Source organism: Acinonyx jubatus, chromosome A2 (assembly GCF_027475565.1).
Source record: "Acinonyx jubatus isolate Ajub_Pintada_27869175 chromosome A2, VMU_Ajub_asm_v1.0, whole genome shotgun sequence".
Classification (NCBI taxonomy): Eukaryota; Metazoa; Chordata; class Mammalia; order Carnivora; family Felidae; genus Acinonyx; species Acinonyx jubatus.
This window is the reverse complement of record NC_069383.1, coordinates 156,447,839-156,462,294: the sequence shown is the minus strand read 5'-3', so window position 1 is coordinate 156,462,294 and position 14,456 is coordinate 156,447,839. Positions and strand designations below refer to the sequence as shown.

At 54.8% G+C, this 14,456-nt stretch overlaps 1 long non-coding RNA gene across 1 annotated transcript; it reads left to right on the top strand.

Moving 5' to 3' along the window:
• Positions 1 to 3,586: 3,586 nt before the first annotated feature.
• LOC128314944 (uncharacterized) lies at positions 3,587 to 9,992 on the top strand. The gene is made up of 3 exons (XR_008297238.1): positions 3,587 to 5,956; positions 6,885 to 8,309; positions 9,815 to 9,992. It is a non-coding gene; the product is annotated as an uncharacterized LOC128314944 (long non-coding RNA).
• The last annotated feature ends 4,464 nt before the right edge of the window (positions 9,993 to 14,456 follow it).

Sequence of the window (14,456 nt, the reverse complement as noted above, 5' to 3'; positions counted from 1 at the left end):
GCCCCTTCCAGGCTCAGGCCCTCCTGAGCTCAGCAAGAGTTTACTCAGCACCCCTGTGTCCCCAACGCACATTAAGGCTGTGTGCCCAGTAGCTCATCTGTTGCCCCTAGTGACTCCGGAGACAGGCAGTGACAGCACTTATCCAAATCCAGCTGAGAAGTGTCAGGGGTTTTTTGTTTTATTTTGCGTGTGTGTGTGTGTGTGTTATTTTTTGGATTTTGGGGTTGTGTGTGTGTGTGTGTGTGGTTTGTTTGCTTGTCTTTTAGTAAGCTCTATGCCCAACATGGGACTTGAACTCACGACCCCGAGATCAAGAGGCTCATGCTCTCCCCACTGAGCCAGCCAGGTGCCCCACGACAAATGTCAAATTCGAATTCAAGTCTGTGGGACTTGAAGCCTGAGGTCTTAAGAATGACAGCGGGATTGCCCGGCTGGCTCAGTCAGTACGTCATAGGATTCTTGATCTCGGGGCCGTGAGTTCGAGCGCCGCGCGGGGGATAGAGATTACTTAAAGGAAAAAAACAAAAAAAGGAGAATGACAACAACCATAGAAGCTAAGTGCTCCACTCCCAGAGTCCTCACTGCTTATTATGGCATTCTCCTTGTTTCCCGTGGAGGAAACTGAGGCACCATGGGGTTAGATAGCCTTCCTCCTGCATATAGTCTTTACAGCTGAAAAGTGCTGTAGCCTGGATTCGAACCTGGGCACATGGCTAGCGTTTCTGGACTTTTTGTGGCCGGATGGCTCTCTGTGGTGGGGCTGCCTCGTGCATCGGAGGGTGTCGAGCATCAGCGGTGGCCTCCACCCACTAGGTGCCACCAGTGCCTCTTTGTGTAGTTGTGGCAGCCGAAAAACGTCCCCCAGCGTGGCTGAATGTTGGGGTGGAGTGGGTGAGGCGTAGGCTCGCCGCCCGCCTTCCACTGCCCTGCCTGTCCCCACTGTGTGTGTGTGTGTGTGTGTGTGTGTGTGTATCTTTTCCCAAATACAGATGTGGAGTCAAACTTGGGGCCTTGGCTGGAGTCCTGGGCATGGAGGTGATTGGCAGGTTCTGGCATCTTGGGGAGGAGCCAGCAGGGCGACCTTTCTAGGCCACATCCGCTCTACCTGGAGACAGGGGTGCTGGCCTCCCCAGCCCCTGGTGGCTGGACTTGCGCAGTGCCCCAGGTGGGTGGCGACAGGCAGCCCTTCCTTCCTGGTTCCCAGGGCAGCAGACGTGGGAAGCCCCAACCTGGCCTCTGGATGTACTGAGTAGGTGCTGGGGTGTGTGCTCTGAGACCCAAGGCCCTTGTGGGCGTGGGGGAGAAACCAAGGCTAAAGTAGGTCTCCCCGCCCGCCCGCCTGCCGCCCTGACATCCCACCCAGCCCTGGCTCTGTGCCAGCGAATGCCGGCATGGTGACTCACGAAGCTGCGAGCAGAGCAGGGAAGCACTGTGCAGGCTGGAAGGGAGGGGGGGAGGCCCCCTCATTCTCAGCTTTCCCAGCATCCCCATCACGACCAGGACCCTTGAAGCCACATCTCAGACTGGTCACACTGGCTCCCTCCCTCCTCCTCTTCCTCCACGGCCCCCAACCTTCCACTTGGATTTTTGTTCTTGAGACTATGCTGGGCAGAAAGGCGGAAATGAGCGTGGGGTGTGGAATGTCCCTGAGGTTGGAATATATTTAGGTCTGGACGAGAGACTGTGTGTGTGGTACCCAGCAGACCTCAGTGTCGGCCTGGGCTGGGGAGGGGTGCACACAAGGAGTGAGGTCCCGGCTCTGAGCCAGCGAGGGAGGCTTCTATCTTCTCTCTTAGAGCTTCCTGGTTTCCCAACCGCCCTCCCCCACCCCTGCCCCGGAGCTGGAGAAAGAGTGGGAGGAACCAGAGGAGGCCCGGTAAGTGGAGGCACACCCAGCACGGGTGTCAGCCTAGATCGTTTACAGCTGAAAACCCAAGACCCAGAGAGGTTAATTGGCTTTCCCGAAGGTGCTCAGGACAGAAGCGAAGGTTCTGGCGTTTGCTTGCTGGCCAGCTGTGCCATTATTCGTGCATGCACGCATTCGTTCATGCAGCAAGTGCACGACCCCAGCCCCTGCCAGTCCAGAGGCACAACACGCAGGGCCGGCAGACTGGACCGGGGTCTCGAAACCACAGTCCGCGGGCCACATCCGCCCGTCCTCCTCGCGGCCTTCTGGTTCAGAATGGTTTTTACATTATTAAACAGATGAAAGCAAGAGAAAAAGAGTATTCCATGAGACACAGAATCATAGGAAATTCCAGTTTCGGCAGGCGTAAATTATGTGTATGCAGTCATGCCCATTCACGTCCATATTGTCTGCGGTTGCTTTTCTTCTTCTTCTTTTTTTAAAATCTTTTTATTTTTAAGAGAGAGAGAGAGAGAGACAGAGCATGAGCCGGGGACGGGGAGAGACGGAGGGAGACACAGAGAGACGCAGAATCCGAAGCAGGCTCCGGGCTCCGAGCTGTCAGCACAGAGCCCGACGCGGGGCTCGAACTCAGGAACCCGAGCCGTAGTCGGATGCTTAACTGACTGAGCCACCAGGCGGCCCTACACATATCTCTTGAAGACCCTGCTTTCAATTCTTTGGGGGCGTCGACCCAGAAGCGCCATTGCCGGGTCATATGGTGATTCTATTTTTAATTTTGGGGGGAACCAGCATGCTGTTTTCCAGGGTACCCGCACCGTTTTATGTTGGTGGCAACAGTGTGCAGGGGCTCCGACTTCTCCACATTCCCCACCGACGCCCGTTTGGGGTTTTTTGATGGTGGCCACCACCATGGGTGGGAGGGCAGAGCACGGTTGTTGCCACAGAGACCCGCAAAGCCGAGCACATTTCCTATCTGGCTCTTTGCAGAAGTTTGCCAATCCCGGGGCGCCTGGGTGGCTCAGTCGGTTGAGCATCCGACTTTGGCTCAGGTCATGATCTCAGAGTCTGTGAGTTCGAGCCCCGCGTCGGGCTCTGTGCTGACAGCCCAGAGCCTGGAGCCTGCTTCAGATTCTATGTCTCCCTCTCTCTCTGCCCCTTCCCTGCTAATGTTCTCTCTCTGTCTCAAAAATAAATAAAAAAATAAAAAGAAAATTTTAAAAAATGTTAAAAAAAAAAAAGAAGTTTGCCAGTCCCTGGACTGGGGGTCCAGGGGGTTCCCGTCTTTGGAGACCTTGTATGTACATATGTATTTCTATTTAAGTCCCAATCAGTTAACATATAGCGTAATAATGATTTCAGGATTTAGTGATTCATCACTTACATATAACACCCAGTGCCTGTCCCAGCAAGTGCCCTCCTTAATGCCCATCGCCCATTTAGCCCATCCCCCTACCCAACAGCCCGCCAGCACCCCTCAGGTTGTTCTAAGAGTGTCTTATGGGGGGGGCCCCTGGGTGGCTCATTCGGTTGAGCGTCTGGCTTCGGCTCGGGTCATGATGTCACAGCCTGTGAGTTCGAGCCCCGCGATGGGTTCTGTGCTGACAGCTCGGAGCCTGGAGCCTGCTTTGGAGTCTCCCTCTCTCTCTCTGCCCCTCTCCCACTCATGCCTTCTCTCTCTCTCTCTCTCTCTCTTTTTCTCAAAAATAAATAATAAACACTAAATTATTTTTTAATTTAGAGAGTCTCTTATGGTTTGTGGAGACCTTGTTTCCTATCGGGGTGGGGGCCAGGCGGGATTGAGTGGCCACAGACACTGTGAAGTCAGATAGAGATAAACACTCCGAAGAAATACAATAGGGTTGTGAGAGAGGGAGAGAGTTGTAGGAGACTGGGGAGAGTGGTGGCTGATTTGGGAAGGTGGTCAGGGAGAGCCTGTGGCACGGGCACATTAGAATGTTCTGCTCCCCACCCCCCGCCAGGAAGGGAGAGGTCTCTGTTTGTTGCAGTAAACAGCCCTCATCTGGTCTCTTGCAGCCTGTTTCTCCCGGGCAGCGGGGGTTCCTGGGAGTCCACAGGGGCCTTCAGGGACTCCCGTGTGTCTCCACTGGTGGAGGCCCTGCCCTCAGTGGCTGCTGCTCAGGAGGGTGGTGGCGTGTGTGGCTTCCGACTGTGGCCGTGACCGAGTGACGTGTCTGAGGGCTCGGGACGGTGTCTCTGGGCAGTTTGACCTGGGGATTTGGAAGGTGACAGATGTGGGGGGCCGGGACAGGGGAGGAAGACAAGAGGGAGGCCGTCCCCGGCCGGTGACAGAGACTGAGGTGACCTACCGCCACACTGAGCTGGCAGATGTGGGGCCAGGCTGGGCGCCTATACATGGTTCCTTGATCCTTTCCAAGAGCTTGTCTTGTCGAGGGGCTTGTCCGATCCTGTCTGTTTCCTGTGCCTCTCCTTCCTCCGCCCTCCCCTCCCTGGCACTTGTCGGCGGGCTGGGAGCAGGTGGCCAGGGGGGCGGTGAGCCCCCTGGGACAGCGGGCCCATCCTTGCCGGGGGTGCTGCCTCCGCTCTACAGGCTGACCTCACCTCCTGGGTTGTCTTGGGAGAATCCTGGCAGCCTCTTCCTCTGTCCCTTAGAGCTGGGCTTTACCTCTGGGACCTTTCCAGAAAACCACTAGGAGTTCAGGAAGGAGTCTATACCCCTCCCTCTGTTTCGTGGGGCTCCTCTGCCTTTGCATCCCATCCCCCTACCCCCCCAGCTGGGGCATTTGAGGCTCTCACCTTAGCCAGACAGCTTCTCAGTCACCCAAAACGGCAGTGCTGCGGAGGAAAGGTTCCTCAAAACGTTGATTCATTCATTTATTCCGCCCACATTTGCTGAGCTCTCCGTTGTCATGTCCTTGCTGTACTGTTGTGTTTTTAATGTTTATTTATTTTTGAGCGCACAAGCAGGGGAGGGGCAGAGGGAGGGGGACAGAGGATCTGAAGAAGGCTCTGCGGTGACAGCAGCGAGTGGGATGTGGGGCTCAAACTAACAAACCTTGAGATCGTGAATCGGAATCAAGAGTCGGACACTTAACCTACTGAACCGCCCAGGTGGCCCTAAAATAAAATCTTAAAAAAAAAAAAAAAAAAAAAGAATGAATAGATAAACAAATGTGGTCCCTCCATACTATGGACTATTATTTGGCCATAAAAAGGAATGAAGTTCTGACACATGCTCCCACGTGGATGAACCTTTATGTTCAAACACATTATGTTCAAACACATTATGTTCAAAGCCAACCACAAGAGGCCACTATTGTGACGTCATTTACATGAAATATTCAATACAGGCAAATAGAGACAGAAAGTGGATTAGTAGTTGCCAGGGGCCCAGGAGGGGGAAATGGGGAGTGACTGCCTTTTTTTTTCTTTTTTTAAGTTTTTTGTTTATTTTGAGAGAGAGAGCACGCGCGCCAGTGGGGGAGGGCAGAGAGAGAGGGAGGGAGAGGGAGAATCCCAAGTAGGCCCCGAGCTGTCAGCGCAGAACTGGACGCGGGGCTCGAACTCAAGAACCCTGAGATCAGGACCTGAGCAGAAACCAAGAGTCAGTGCTCAATAGGCTGACTCACCCAGGCACCCCGGGAGTGACTGCTTAACGGGTCCAGATTATTCCTTGGCGAGGCAGGGGGCTCAGAGGCGGGGCGGTGGGCATATTCTAGAACTAGATAGTGGCAATGGTTGCACAACATTGTGAGAGTCCCACGTGCCGCTGAGTCATACGCTTTACAGTGGCTAAGGGTTAATTTTATGGTCTCTGAATTTTATCACAATTAAAAAAACAGAAGGAAGTCAGCAAGCTGGAAGTGTTTCACGCTTCTGCTCTGGCTTCAAATGAAAGGATCTACAGGGGTGGGTGGTGGGAGGCAGTGCTGCGCAGGAGTGAGGGGAAGGAGCCTGCCCCGTGCTAGGCCCTGCTCCTGCAGGAGCCTGAGGCTTCCCTCCTCCCAGACCCGTCTGCACAAGTGGAGGTGGCCTGGCCTTCGGCCTGTGTGTGTGTGGGGGGTGCATCGCGGGTGCCGGCCCCCTTGGAGCTCCTCAGAAACCGAGGTAGGTGGATGGTGGGGAGAGCGGAGCCACAGCATAGAGCAGGTGGCTAACAGGGGTCACCCAGGTGGGAGGGGAGATGGGGCAGGGCGGCGGGGGGGGGGCGGACTGGAATGATGACAGGGGTGTCTGGAGAAAGAGGCCTGTTGGTGTCCACAGAATGGGTCCTCCTATTCACTTGCTTATTAAAATCTTCCCCTGCGGATGGGGTGCCCGGGTGGCTCAGTCGGTGAAGCATTCGACTTTGGCTCAGGTCATGATCTCACGGCTTGTGAGTTCGAGTGCCGCATCGGGCTCTGTGCTGATGGCTCAGAGCCTGGAGCCTGCTTCGGATTCTGTGTCTCTCTCTGCCCCTCCCCTGCTTGCTCTCTCTGTCTCTCAAAAATAAACATTTAAAAAATGTAAAAAAAAAATAATAATAATTAAATAATTAATTTTTAAAAAGTAGTGTTGGGGCAGCTGGCTGGTTCAGCCCGTGGAGCATCCGACTTTGGCTCAGGTCGTGCTGTTGCACTTAATGAGTTCAAGCCCTGCATCGGGCTCTGTACTGATGGCTCAGAGCCTGGAGCCTGCCTCAGATTCTGTGTCTCCCTCTCTTTCTGCCCCTCCTCCGCTCATGCTCTGTCTCTCAAAAATAAATAAATGTAAAAAAAAAAAAAATAAAAAAAAACAAAAAAAACCCCATGAAATCACAACCTGAGCTGAAGCCAGATGCTTAGCGTGCCACCCATGGGCCCCCCACCCCCCCAACCTTCTAATATCATTACTTTGGGGGTTAGGATTTCCAGGTGTGAGTCTGGGGGCGGGGACATACTTATTTAGACCATCAGGGGGCGCAAGTACCTTCACTCTCCTTGTTCACTCAGAGAGGTCGGTCCACACACCTTCCCAGGCGACCCGTCATCAGTTTTCCAATCATTTTCCTTTCAAGTCATTGACCTTCCGGCTGCAGCCCACAAACCAGCATATGATTGCACATCGGCTATTTCTCCCTCCAACGGAAATGAACAGCCAGGTGCGCTGTTTGAAGCTCTGCCCGCCGGGAGGCTGGGAGGATTGCCCTTCACAACTGTCCTTCCAGGGTGTCCTGGGAAGGGACAGAGGTACTGCCGCTCCCTGCTTCCAGCGGCTGCCCGCGCCTCGTGCCGAACCATCTGTAGCCGGAGCCTGAATGTTCTCTGATCCTAAGGAACCCCCATGAAGCTATGGGTGCAGGATGGGAGACAGAAGGACTCTGTACCACGGGACCTTTTGCTTATAGCAATGTGGGTCTATGTTATCTTTTAAAAAAATTTTAATCTTCATTTATTTTTGAGAGAGAGAGAGAGAGCGAGCGCCAGAGTGCGAGTGGGGGAGGAACAGAGAGAGAGGGAGACACAGTATCTGAAGCAGGCTCCAGGCTCTGAGCCGTCAGCACAGAGCCCGTTGCCGGGCTCGAACTCACGAACCCGCGAGATCGTGACTGGAGCCGAAGTCGGATGCTTCGCCGACTGAGCCACCCCAGGCGCCCCTCTATTATCTTCATGATGCTATCTTTTTAAAACCCCGGATCATCCTTCCAGACTCCCTGCTATGGTATTAGAAGGAGCAGATGTGGGGCAAGAGGTGGTGTTGGAACCATCCGCAGCCCTCATTTGCTAAATGCAGCCTGCTGCCTGTTTCTGCACAGCCTGCGAGTTGAGAATGGCCTTTTCGTTTTTAAATGGTTGGGGAAAAAAAAAAAAAAAACAACCCACCATGATGTGAAAATTATATGCAGTTCAGATTTCAGTATCCAAGGGGGTTGGAGGGATAGGACAGATGTTGTTTAAGGGTACAACCTGGCAACGAGTAGAAAATAAGTCCTGAAGAGCTAACGCAGGGTAGAGTGGATATATACAACAATATCATAACCATCAGATTTGTTAAGAGACCAGAACCGTTGATCGTTGCAACTCCGACCAGGAGATGATAATTCCACGATGCGATACGGGTGCTAGTTATCGCTCCGATGGCAATCGTATTCCAACAGCTAAATGCATCAAATTCACATCTCGGACTCCTCGAATTCACACGGTGTTCCCTGGCAAATGTATTTCCGTGGACTAACTCCGTGTCCGCAGATAAAGTTTTATCGACACACAGCTGCGCTCGTTCATTTCCCTGTCGGCTGTGGCGGCCTTTATTCGAAGTGGCAGAGTTGAATCATTGCAACGGAGACTGCCTGCCTGGCCCCTCGAAGCCGAAAAGAAAAAATACTTCCTGTCTGGCCTTCCCCCCGCAAGAAGTTTGCAGACCCCTGCTCTACAGGGCCTGAGAACCGAGCGTCAACCCGCCTCGGACTCAGGGCTTCCGGGGATGTTTCCTCAGTGCACAGGTGGGTGGCGTTTGTGTGGAGTGGCTCGGGGACACACAGGGACCGATAATCATGCCAGGAAGGGGAGGCTAGGACGGTCCTCAGGGGGTGGGGGGACATCTGGGCCTTCAAAGTGGAGTGGGATTGAACAACGGGACGGGGCAGGAGGGGGGCGGGCACAGCTGGGACACGCGGTGAGGGTTCCAGCCCCGACAGAACCACCCCAAGAGCCACGTCCCCTCTAACCAGCCACCACGTCCCCTCTACTGTCCCACTGTTTTCCCTTTTGCTCAGCCTTTCCCTGCCCTCACCTGCTGTCACCTCCCTCGCTGGGTGCTATTCGCTGTCACTGCCTTGGGTCTAGAGACACGTCCGAGGCCAGTGGGTTTGCCTGCCCTCCCCACTCCCTCCCTCCCTCCCTTCCTTTCCATTTCTTTCCTTTCCTTCCTTCTTTCCTTTCTTTTTCTTTCTTTTGGCAAAACACATGTAACATTAAATCAACCTGTGTGTCTGTATGTTTGTATGTGAGCTCAACGCCCAACATGAGGCTTGAACTCGCGACCCTGAGATCAAGAGTCTCACGCTGTCACAGCCTGAGTTAGCCAGGCGCCCCTAAATTAGCCATTTTAAAGTGGATGATTGCCTGGCATTTAGTACGTTCACCATCACGTTTTGTGCCTGGCTTCTTTCAGTTAGCGTGGTTTTGAGATTCATCCACGTTGTATGATGTAGCAAAACTTTGTTCCTAAAAAAGCTAAACTAAAATAAAACTAAACCTTTTTGCCTCTTTTAAAAAAAAAAAAAGACAAATTGGATAATAAATTCAGAGGGAAAAAAAACTTTGTTCTTTTTTTAAAAGTTTATTTATTTTTAATGTTTATTTATTTTTGAGAGACAGAGAGACAGAGCGCGAGCAGGGGAGGGGCAGAGCGAGAGGGAGACACGGAATCCGAAACAGGCTCCAGGCTCCGAGCTGTCAGCCCAGGGCCCGACGCGGGGCTCGAACCCACGAACTGTGAGATCATGACCTGAGCCGAAGTCGGACGCTTCACCGACTCAGCCACCCAGGCGCCCCCACTTTTTAAAATTGTCATAAAAGACATGTAAAATTTACCATTTGAACCATTCTTAAGTGAAAGTTCAGTGGCTTTGCGTATATTCATCTTGTCACGCAGCCCTCCCCACCATCCATCCCCAGCACCTTTTCATCTTCCCAAACTGAAACTCTGTCCCCGTTAAACGCGAGTCCCCCACTCCCTCCCCACCCTCTGTTAATCACCCGGTCCACTCTCTGTCCATAAGTCAGTGGAAGTCCGAGCATGCCAGTCCTCCTGAGCCTTCAGTGGCTCCCTACTGCCCTCAGGATAAAGACCCAATAGTCCCAAGGAGGATGCACGTTGCATCCTGGTCCTCTCAGTGTGCTCCTTCTCCCTCTCATGGACACTTTTCCTTCCCTTTCTGAGGAAGGCCGGCTTCCTCCCAGCAGTCGTTATTTCCATGCTTTCTCTTTGGGTTTGTTAGTGTAGGTCTCTTGATGTGCTTTGTGCCTCCTCCATGTGACCGTGAGCCCATGAGATATGGACAGTGCCCGTCTTACTACTGTGCATGCCCTCACTGCTCCTGGACCTGTGCCCGACACACAACTGGTGTTCAACATACAGGGGAGGGACTGGCAGAAAGCAGGGAGTGGTCAGCCGTCGGGGGGGCGGGGAGCGGGGGCGGACTGAGGGGGGAGGTGGCGGGTGCTGTTGTATCCCTGGCCACCCGACGCGTGGGGGCCAGTCCGGGGCTGGAGCCCTGTGGGACGGCAGCCAGGAGCAGGATGTCCTTGTGTCCTCGGTGAGGTAAGTTCCTGGGGCAGGTTTGACTCGCCTTGGCTCAGGGCATCCGCACCATTTGCAACTTCTTTCTTTCTTTTTATAACAAGATTTACATTTTTTTTTTTTTTTTTTTTGAGACAGCAAGAGAGAGAGAGAGAGAGCACGAACCTGGGAGGGGCAGAGAGAGAGAGAGAGAGAGGATCCAAAGCAGGCTTTGCCCTGACAGCAGCAAGCGCCAAGTGGGGCTTGAACTCACGGAACTGTGAGATCATGACCGGAGCCTAAGCGGGACGCTCAACCGCCTGAGCCACCCAAGCGCCCCACAATTTGCCATTTCCAGGGCCCGGTGTGGGCCAAGGAGAGGGGCCTGGATAAAGTCAGACTTGGCTTTCCCCCAGCTGGCTGGCCTCCTTCTGCCTGATGCTAAATGCCAGCTTGTCGCCGTGTCACACGCTGCGCCCCTTCGGGGCGTGTGTTTGCAGTGCTCAGGGCTCTATGGGGGCGGTAGCTCTCCGCCAGCCAGTGGCCATTCCCCACCCCTGCGCCCACCTCCCCCCCCCCCCCCCCCCCCGGTTCTTTTTATATCTCACATTTACAGAAAGCCTAAACATCTGAGCCCTTGAGGGAAGGGGCGGGGAGGCAGGGAGGCGGGGGTGGGGGCGGTGGGGGAGGGGCGGGGAGGATGTCTGAACCTAGCGCGGAGGGAGGCTGGCTGGGTCAGGGGCGGCCACTGGCTTCCTTCCATCAGTCCCGGAGCATCAGATGGTGCTGAGCTATATTTAAAGGCTGCTTTCTCCGCCTCCACTGCGGGGTCCTCACCAGGATGGATGAGTCAGAGGAAGGCCTGGCGTGGCCCCCCCAGGCCCGGCGGGTCTGCCCCGAGAAAGCTGGGAACACCGCCCCAAGAAGCAACCCTATAACAGCCCCCGGCTGGGTCCCTGTTGACCCGAGGTCTCCCTTGCCCCAGCTGCCTTCTTTCTCCCAGCCCTGCCCGGGCTCTGCACCAGGGGACAAGCCCAGTGCATGACCCCCCAACTCAGGGGAACCCACAGGCCAGCAATGGCTCCCGGGTCTTAGGCACTGGCCTCTGCGGCCGGCGTCTCCTGCCGGATGCCCAAGCCCCCTGCGCCCCCCGAACCCGGAGGCACGCGGCCTCCTTCTCTTGCTCTATAGCATCATCGACCCGGATGCACACACATCCTTCCTATTTCGCTCCAATTTTATTGATTGCAAGGCTGAAGTCCCCGGTGGGGACGTATCTCAGTCAGCGCCGGCCGCTCTAACAACCGTCCGAGGGATGTAAGGGCGACAGACGTTTGTTTCTCACGGTTCTGGGGGCTGGGAGTCCAAGATCAAGGCACCAGCAAGTGGAGCAGACGGTGAGAACCCTCGCTCCGGTTCACAGACGGCAACTGCTCATCGTACCCCCACCTGGCAGAAGGGCCGAGGGAGGGCTCCGGGGTCTCCTTCGCAACGGCACGGTTCCCGTTCAGGAGGGGTCTCCTTTGTGGCCTAAACACCTCCCAGAGGCCCTCTCATCATACCGTCACCTTGGGGATTAGGGCATCAACATATGAATGCGGGTTATAGCAACATAGGACATTCATAGCAGGACACGTGCCTGTGTGGGTGAGGCGGAGCAGTGGAACAGGTAGCCAGAGGTGACAGAACAGGGATTGGAGGACAGCCTGTCCCACCCTTGCTGTGCCGGCATCACCTGCCTACCCCAGCGCCGAGCCCACAGGCGGGGGCATCCGGCATCCTGCCCCGGACCCCCCGGGAACTGGTGGCACAACAGAGCTCAAGAATGACCCCAGGAGGGGCGCCTGGTGGCTCAGTCGGTGAAGTATCCGACATCGGGTCAGATCATGACCTCGAGGTTCGTGGGTTCGAGCCCCGCGTCGGGCTCTGTGCTGACAGCTCGGAGCCTGGAGCCTGCTTCGGATTCTGCGTCTCCCCCTCTCTCTCTGCCTCTTCCCCGCTCGTGCTCTGTCTCTGTCTCTCAAAAATAAATAAAAAATGTTATAAAAATAACAAAGAAAGCAGATTAGGGGTTGCGGGAGGCTGAGAGAGGGAAAAATGGGCAGTGACTGCTCATGGGGAAACGGTGTATTCTGAAACAAGACAGGTGATAGCTGCATAAGACTGTGGGTGTACTAGGTGCCATGGAATTGAACACTTTATTTTTTTTAATTTTTTTAAACATTTATTTATTTTTGAGACAGAGAGAGAGCATGAACGGGGGAGGGTCAGAGAGAGAGGGAGACGCAGAATCTGAAACAGGCTCCAGGCTCCGAGCCGTCAGCACAGAGCCTGATGCGGGGCTCGAACTCACTGACCGTGAGATCATGACCTGAGCCGAAGTCAGCAGCCCAACCGACTGAGCCACCCAGGCGCCCCTGAACACTTTATTTTTAGCTATTTATTTTTTGCATTTAAATGTTTATTTATCTTTGAGGGGCGGCAGGGCAGAGAGAGAGGGGGACAGAGGATCCGAAGCGGCCTCTGCAGTGACAGCAGCGAGCCTGATGTGGGGCTCGAACTCACGGACCATGAGATCAGGCCCTGAGCCAAAGTCGACGACGCACAACCGACTGAGCCACCCAGGCGCCCCGGAATTGAACCCTTTAAATGGTTAATTTTAAGTTATGGGAGTTTCACGTCAACTTGAAAAACCTGAAAAAAAAAAATCACCTGTTCTTTTTTACTTTTTTCAATGTGGCAACTAGAAATTGCAATGTGACTGTTTTCAGACTGCTGCTGGGTGACCCGGCCTAGACCACTGTGCCTTCAGGGGAATCCGGCCACATCTGCGTCCTCTGCTCAGCAGGTGAAAAACCCCAGGACCCTGCTGACCCAGAGCAGGGCAGGGAGGAGCTGTAGTCACGCGGGGGGGTGGGGGGGGGGGCTGAGGTAGGGAGAAGAAACTGTCCATCCACCGGGGGACTTTTGATTGTCTTGTGTTCCCGAGGTGGCAGGACCACGCTGTCCCTGCCGGTGGGGGGGTGTGGCAGATAGAGACTGGTGCGATACCTTGACCCACCTTGGGCTTTTGGCCACCGGAACTTCAAAGACCTGGAGACTGTTGTTCCCGGTTGGTGGCTTAGTGGTTTGCACCCCCAGTGGCCCTGGCCGCAGGGAGGCAGCACTTGGGAGAGGTTTAGGATGAGAGGGGACAAGCGTACTGGGAAAGGGGGCACGACAAGTGCCAGCCAGGAAGGGTGTGTCCTCACCCTCTGGGAGGCCACAGGGCTGACTGGAGGGAAACCAGCTGGGTGCACTTTTAAGGTTCCCCTCCCCCTGCCCCCCATGTGACTTCGGGCGAGATCTTGGACAAGGGATTGAACCTTTCTGACCCTTAGTTTTCTGACCTGCAAATAACCTTCCTCGTCTCCTCCTCTTAGCCAGCCCCTCCCCAAACCGTGCTCCCAGAGCTCCTCTGCAGCCCTCCCGCCTCCCCAGGGCTCTTCCTGAGAAGGAGGAGGCTCAGAGGGCCTCCAGCGCCAGCAGCCTCTCCGCCCCCAAACGCTATAGGTCTTTCCTGAGCCATCTACTCTGTTCCAAGCAATCAGTAGAAAGTCTTTTCCATAGAGCGGCCGGGCATTTACATCTGTATTATCCCTGCTGGTCCAGCTTCTGTCTCCGGAGCCGGGAGTAGGGGTACTGTTGTGCCCCTCACTCCCACCCCAGTGCCTCTACTCCTGCCTGCACCCCCAGCTTAGTGCCTCTCCCCGAAGATTCCCTGAGGGGTCTGCCCCGCCACGCCCTGGCCGTTCGCCGACCGGCCTCTAGGTGGCGCTGCCTATCTGGTGTACCTGCCCGCGTCCCGCCCGCGCAACCTCAGCTCGACCCAAGGCTCCCCTGGGCCTTCTTGGGGGCCAGGAGCTGGGGCTGGAGGTTGGAGATGCGGACCTTAACAAGGCCCAGACTTTGGTTTGGGGGGGGGGGGCTCTGAGTCTCATTTGGTTGTCCAGTTGATCGATTATTATAATATAGTCTTTGATCCCACGGGGAAATGTGGGGCTCCGGAAGCTTTTTTTTTTTTTTTTTTTGAGAAGAAGTCATCTGGATGCCTTTAAAAACTGTTTCCACATGGCAGAAGCAGTCATGAATTTTGGAGAATTCAGTAAAATACCAAAGTCTACACAGCCCTCTGTGGCGCGCCTTCCCAGCCCCTGTTGGAAGGAACCACTGTCCGCAGCGGGCTGCGTATCCCCCCCAGATCATTTTGTTATTATTTTTTTTTAACAGGAGAAATGCAGGCTCGGAGAATAAGCTGGGCAGGGCGAGGCCTTCTTTACGTTTAAGGGCTGGAGCAGGGCAGCGAGGGGGAGGGCTGGGTCTGCGC